Below are 6,953 nucleotides of genomic sequence, written 5' to 3'. Positions count from 1 at the left end.
GATGCCTGTGAGCGGCATCCATTCACCTCCCGGACAAGGGGTGGACGGGGGCTGGGGGCAGCCCAGCAGATTACCTTAGTGCTGGGCTTGCCCCCCAGCGCAGCATTCCGGGTCCTGGCGGCGGCGATCGGAGATGACATAATCTCCAAGCGGCAGGGGGGATGCGACAGTGGTGTAAAAGGGTGCAAACGCAGGGTCACACCCGGCTTGAAGCAGGGATCAAAAACCCGGATGCGACCTGGCGTTTTTGGTATAAAAGGGGTACTATTAACAAGTCTATGAATCTGATGTAGATCACTTTTCTTTGTGGTTACAACATACTTCCCTCCAATTGAAAACTACAGTCAGGAAAATTACAGTAGGATGCGCCAAGCGCCTTTGTAAGGGGCGTGTCACACAGTGCCCAAAGGGCGTGTCTAACTCCACATGGAGCAGTACGGATGGTGTAATGGTTAGCATTACTGCCTCACAGCACTGAGGTAATGGGTTCGATTCCCACCATGGCTCTAACTGTGTGGAGTTTGTATATTCTCCCCATACTTGCGTGGGTTTCCTCCTGGTACTCCAGTTTCCTCCCACAATCCAAAAATATACTGGTAGGTTAATTGGCTTCCAACAAAATTAACCCTGGAATGTGTGTGTGTGGTAGGGATTAGATTGTAAGCTCCACTGGGGCAGGGACTGATGTGAATGTTCAAGTATTCTCTGTAAAGCGCTGTGAAATATGTGTGTGCTATATAAGAAACTGTTAATAAATAAATATACCTATGGGCGTGTCTATGCCTAAATGCTTCTTGTGAGATATTTCTATAGAACATTATGGGGGATATTCAATCTCCGTCGAGCATCTCCCATGGGGGAGATGCTCGACGGGCCCTATTCAATGCTGTCTTCCCCGACAGCATTGAACAGGGTTTCCTATCAGAACGAGCCCGACATCTCTAGCTGTCGGGCTCGTTCTGCCGAGAACAGCCGGGAAGTGACGAGCTGCCGGCTGCAGCTCGTCACTTCCCGGCCGCAACTCGCGGCCATGCCCCCTTCTCGCCCCGCTGCAGGCGGGACATTGAATCCCGCCTGCGAGTTCTCGGTCGAGCTGACAGAGAACGGGACTGGGTCACGGCAAGCTCGCCTGCCGTGACCTGAAGATTGAATATCCCCCTAAGTCTATAGAATTTTTGAAAGGTTTTTTTTTTTTTTAAAGAATGATTTTTATTTCAAAGCATCATATAGATAGAACCATACATTGCCTGAATAAAAGTATGCAGACTTCCAGCAACAGTACAGAAAACTAAATGTAGAGGGTGATTCAGACCTGCTTGATTGGCTGCAAGTAACTTTTTCGGTACATCTTTCTAGTATGGCGTAGGACAGTGGTTCCCAAACTTTTTTTAAATCCCAACACCCAAGAGCAGTGGTTCTCAACCTCGGTCATCAGGACTCCCCAACAGTGTACATTTTCCAGGCCTCCATGCAGGATCACAGGTGAAATACTTTGCTCCACCTGTGATCTTTTAAAATGTGTCAGTGAATAATGAGTGCACCTGCCGGGTGACCTGGAAAACGCAGACTGTTGGGGGGTCCTGAGGACCGAGGTTGGGACCCACAGACCTAGAGAGAGTATCAGAATTTTTTTCACAGCAGCACTAGGCTAAAAGTTTCTTTATTGAAAAATGCCAAAAAAATATATATTTAGTTGATTGTTTATATCGTACTTAAAAGTAATTATGTGGTGAGGCAAGTGATTCACTTCTGTTATCACATATTTTACGATTGGCAGCCACCAGCACTGATTTTGCCTATTATTTTGACCATAATTATAATTACATGACCAGGTTAATGTTTTATTCTCAAGACACTGTTATAAATACTCGCAGAGGTTTTCTCAATGCCACAAATCCTTTTCCAGGATGAGCTGAATTAAAACAGTAATAAAACCCACAATAAATATGACTGTTTGTTTTAGAGCAGTATTGGAGTTTAGGGGATTTACTAGTATCAGGGTAGAACAGAAAGCAGTTTATTAACCCCTGGGGTCAGTGTGATACTGACAGGTGTCACAACTGAAGATGTACTGTAACAAGAGACTGTTTAGAATTGGTAACGGTGAGCTGCGGTTATACAGTAGTGAAGAGTTTTCATAAAAGTGTAGAAAGAGGTGTTTATATAAAGAAGGGGCAACATGCATGGGTAGAAATATTTGTGAACTGAACGTAGCAGCTGCCGGGTGAGTTGGCGGGGTACCACAGGCGATTCCCCACCCTAGCAGATGGGGGCCTTAAGAGCTGCAGAGTTATTCAAGTTGGGTCAAAATCTGCGCTAGTCCTCTTGTTGCGAACCACGGTGAAGGCAGATACATCTGACCATATCACCCTCCTTCTGTCATCCGTAGGACACAGAAATTAGTGTTCCTGCCCTTTTTGTGTCTGGGACTTTGCGCCCTTCCGCTGCCCCCCTGGTGCGCTGACACCCCGTTGCAAACTTTCTCATCCGCCCCCCCTGCATGCACTGAAACGCTGATGAGCTCTCTGCTGAAAGCTGTGTGTCTGTTGTTACAGATGTAGCCCGCCACCGTCCCCCATGCTGTTACCACTGCTGAAGTCCTGAGAAGTGAGCAGCATGGCAGCTCTTTAAAGTGACAAATCCCCCCCCCCCCCCGCCACAACGCTAAGCTGCTCTCTGCTAGCAGTGGCTGTCAGCTCTTCCTGCCGGCTAAGCCCTCCCTCCACAGACAGGAGGGCTTGCTGGGGTTGCTTTTCCCATTCTGGGTAACAAGGATATAATACCTCCTGGGCAACGAGCATGAAACCTTCTTGGCAACTAAGCATAAAACCTTTGGCATTGAGTAAGAAACCCCTGGCAATGAGCATGTAGGTAAGAGGCTCTTATGTGCCATCATATGTAGTCGCTGTTAAGGTGTGTGATGGGTATTACAGTGTGGGTCATCATGTGTGATGGGCATTACAGTGTGGATCATCGTGTGTGATGGGCATTACAGTGTGGGTCATCGTGTGTGATGGGCATTACAGTGTGGGTCATCGTGTGTGATGGGCATTACAGTGTGGGTCATCATGTGTGATGGGCATTACAGTGTGGGTCATCGTGTGTGATGGGCATTACAGTGTGGACCGTCATCATGTGCGATGGGCATTACAGTGTGGGCCACTATCATGTGCGATGGGCATTACAGTGTGGGTCATCATGTGCGATGGGCATTACAGTGGGTGCCATCATGTGTGATAGGCATTACAGTGTGGGTCATCATGTGCGATGGGCATTACAGTGGGGGCCATCATGTGCGATGGGCATTACAGTGTGGGTCATCATGTGTGATGGGCATTACAGTGTGGGCTATCATGTGTGATAGGCATTACAGTGTGGGACATCATGTGCGATAGGCATTACGGTGTGGACAACCATCATGTGTGATGGGCATTACAGTGTGGGCCATCATGTGCGATAGGCATTACGGTGGGGGCCATCATGTGTGATGGGCATTACAGTGTGGGCCATCATGTGTGATGGATATTACAGTGTGGGCCATCATATGTGATGGGCATTACAGTGGGGGCCATCATGTGTGATGGGCATTACAGTGTGGGCCATCATGTGTGATGGGCATTACGGTGTGGGCCATCATGTGTGATGGGCATTACAGTGTGGGCCATCATGTGTGATGGGCATTACAGTGGGGGCCACCATGTGTGATGGACATTACAGTGTGGGCCATCATGTGTGATGGGCATTACGGTGGGGGCCACCATGTGTGATGGACATTACAGTGTGGGCCACCATGTGTGATGGACATTACAGTGTGGGCCATCATGTGTGATGGGCATTACGGTGGGGGCCACCATTGTGTGTGATGGGGCCAAACAAACATATCAAATAAAAGAGATGCTCCGAACAATGGGCGTTTCCGCCACACTCACATCCCCCAACGAGGCTCAGTGCCATCTTCCCGGCCTTGGGTTCTCCAGAGAATTGCATCCCACAGAATTCGATGCGACTGCGGCTCTGCGCCATTATATTGGATGGAAGCCTGCGCTTTGCATGCTCCGCTGCGCACTCTGCTGTAATTGTTTTTTTTTTTTTTTCTACTGGACTCCTGTGCATACTGTGACTACTGGCCATACTCCACTGTGACTGCTGGCCATACCCCACTGTGTATACATTACTGTGACTGCTGCTCGTAACCCCATGAGTGTTGGGGCAGAGCTATGCTGGTGGTAAGGGTTGCTGGTCTTACTGTACTGCATATTAAAATAATAATAATAAAAAAAATATATATAATTTATGTAAGGTGCTAAACAACATATAATGGTGATTCAATTGTTTTGTGCACCCGTAGCTCTTGCCTAATGTAGTGGGAGCTAATGAATTGTTCGCAGCACTTGCCCTGGTCTTGTCGGCTGCATTTTTGCGCCCTAAATAAACTAGATGCAGCTTATTGCCCTACTGTGCGTGAAGGGTGCGAGGAGAAATCCAGGTGAGGTGCAGCCTGGGAGTCGGGTCACCAAACAATTGACTTTGATTTTAAAGCTTGTTTGTCACTGAGCGTACAGTATGTTGCAGGCATGTCCAAAATGTGGCCCTTCAGCTGTTTTGAAACTACACATCCCAGCATGCCTTGACATAGTTTTAGTATTCCCTAATAGCAAAACTGTGGCAAGGCATGATGGGACTTGCAGTTTCACAAAAGCTGGCGGGCCATAGTTTGGACATGATTGGTGTATTGGGTTCATTAGCTGTTCACTAGCATTTTGCACAAACCACTTTGGCACATATGGAGATGTAATCTCTTTATTAGTGTTTTTATTAGTCTTGCACTCTACTATTACATATAATGCATGCCTTGACACTGTTTCACCGTTCGTGACACCCAAAATGTCGTTAAAATATTTGTTCCAACCAGATTGTTGCTCGGAAAATGTCCAAACTTTTTTTATTTCTTTACATTTTTGAAATACACAAAATGTTAAAATTGGATGTGAATTTCTACTTCATTTCCTTACATACAGGGAGCAACTTCTATCAGTCACCCCACCTTGACAAAGTGCCCAGCGAGGCATGAAACAGGTTGGAGACTTTGCTGCTGCCCGAAGTACCGACACGCCAGTCGCTGACGTCAGCAAGCCGCGCCCCGGGACCAAAGCCGCAACAGAAGATTCCACCCAGAAGCGGACAGCAACTGAGCTGAGGAATACCGCTGCCTCTGTAAGGTTAGGGTTAGTAGGGACAGCACGACAATCTCCCTCTCTCACCTCACATCCTCCAAAAGGAGTGTAAACATTATTTTACTAATACATTTTTACTTTACAGGTGTCACTCGTATAAACTTATCCCATCGCTCTTTTTTACCCCTCAGAACCTTTGCATTTATGAGAGCTGCTATACCATCAGTGCAGTTGATTTAACATTTTTCTCCTCACTTAGGATTATGTGCCACCGAAGAAGGACGGTGAATGTGAGACACCCAGCAGCAGCCGTCCCTATGTGTTCAGAAGAGGGATCAGGACCCAGGATTCCAAGACTGTGCCTTAACCTCACTCATTGATAAATGAGAGAGACAATGACCATAAGATCCTGAAACTCACCAACAAAATCATCCAGCTGCTGACCGGAGAGGTGACTGCTGGGAATAGGTCATTATACAGTAACACCGGGGGAGGTGACTGCTGGGAATGGGACATTATACAGTAACATCGGGGGTTGTGACCAGAGAGATGACTGCTGGGAATGGAACATTATACAGTAACACCGGGGGATGTGACCGGAGAGGTGACTGCTGGGAATGGGGCATTATACAGTAACAATAGGGGATGTGACCGGAGAGGTGACTGCTGGGAATGGGTCATTATACAGTAACACCAGAGGATGAGACCGGAGAGGTGACTGCTGGGAATGGGGCATTATACAGTAACAATGGGGGGGGGGGTGTGACCAGAGAGGTGACTGCTGGGAATGGGACATTATACATTAGCACCGAGGGATGTGACCAGAGAGGTGACTGCTGGAATGGGGAATTATACAGTAACACCGGAGAGGTGCCCGCTGGGAATGAGGCATTATACAGTAACATCGGGGGATGTGACCAGAGATGTGACTGCTGGGAATGTGGAATTATACAGTAACACCGGGGGAGGTGACTGCTGTAAATGGGACATGATACAGTAACATCGGGGGATGTGACCTGAGAGGATACAGCTGGGAATGGGACATTATACAGTAACACCTGGGGATGTGACCGGAGAGAAGACTGCTGGGATTGGGACATTATACAGTAACACGGGGGGATGGAAATGGGACATTATACAGTAACACCGGGGATGTGACCGGAGAGGTGACTGCTGGGTATGGGACAGTATACAGTAACATCAGAAGAATGTAACCAGAGAGGTGTCTGCTGGGAATGAGACATTATACAGTATCACCAGAGGATGAGACCGGAGAGGTGACTGCTGGGATTGGGACATTATACAGCAACACAGGGGGATGTGACCAGAGAGGTGACTGCTGGGAATGGGAGAGAGAGGGTGGAGAGAGAGAGGGTAGAGAGAGAGAGAGAGAGAGAGAGGGTGGAGAGAGGGTGAGGCGAGAGAGAGAGGGTGGAGAGAGAGAGAGGGTGAGGCGAGAGAGAGAGTGAGGGTGAGAGAGAGAGTGAGGGTGAGAGAGAGAGTGAGGGTGAGGCGAGAGAGAGAGAGAGGGTGAGGCGAGAGAGAGAGAGAGAGGGTGAGGAGAGAGAGAGAGAGAGGGTGAGGAGAGAGAGAGGGTGAGGCGAGAGATAGGGTGAGGCGAGAGAGAGGGAGAGAGGCGAGAGAGAGGGAGAGAGGCGAGAGAGAGGGAGAGAGGCGAGAGAGAGAGGGTGAGGCGAGAGAGAGAGAGGGTGAGGCGAGAGAGAGAGAGGGTGAGGTGAGAGTGAGAGAGGGTGAGGTGAGATAGGGTGGAGAGAGAGA

The 6,953-nt window shown here is 48.5% G+C and overlaps 1 long non-coding RNA gene across 2 annotated transcripts; it reads left to right on the top strand.

Moving 5' to 3' along the window:
• The first annotated feature begins 4,748 nt into the window (after nucleotides 1-4,748).
• LOC146055183 (uncharacterized) lies at nucleotides 4,749-6,470 on the top strand. 2 transcript variants are annotated; one of them, XR_014468511.1, is made up of 3 exons: nucleotides 4,749-5,214; nucleotides 5,434-5,888; nucleotides 5,949-6,470. It is a non-coding gene; the product is annotated as an uncharacterized LOC146055183 (long non-coding RNA). The 2 variants fall into 2 exon arrangements; XR_014468510.1 differs by having other exon boundaries at nucleotides 4,749-5,219; nucleotides 5,949-6,469.
• The last annotated feature ends 483 nt before the right edge of the window (nucleotides 6,471-6,953 follow it).

This window comes from Crinia signifera, unplaced genomic scaffold, assembly GCF_055691185.1.
Source record: "Crinia signifera unplaced genomic scaffold, ASM5569118v1 HAP2_SCAFFOLD_334, whole genome shotgun sequence".
Lineage (NCBI taxonomy): Eukaryota > Metazoa > Chordata > Amphibia > Anura > Myobatrachidae > Crinia > Crinia signifera.
Note: the sequence above shows the minus strand (reverse complement) of the source record. Positions and strands in the feature narration are given on the sequence as shown.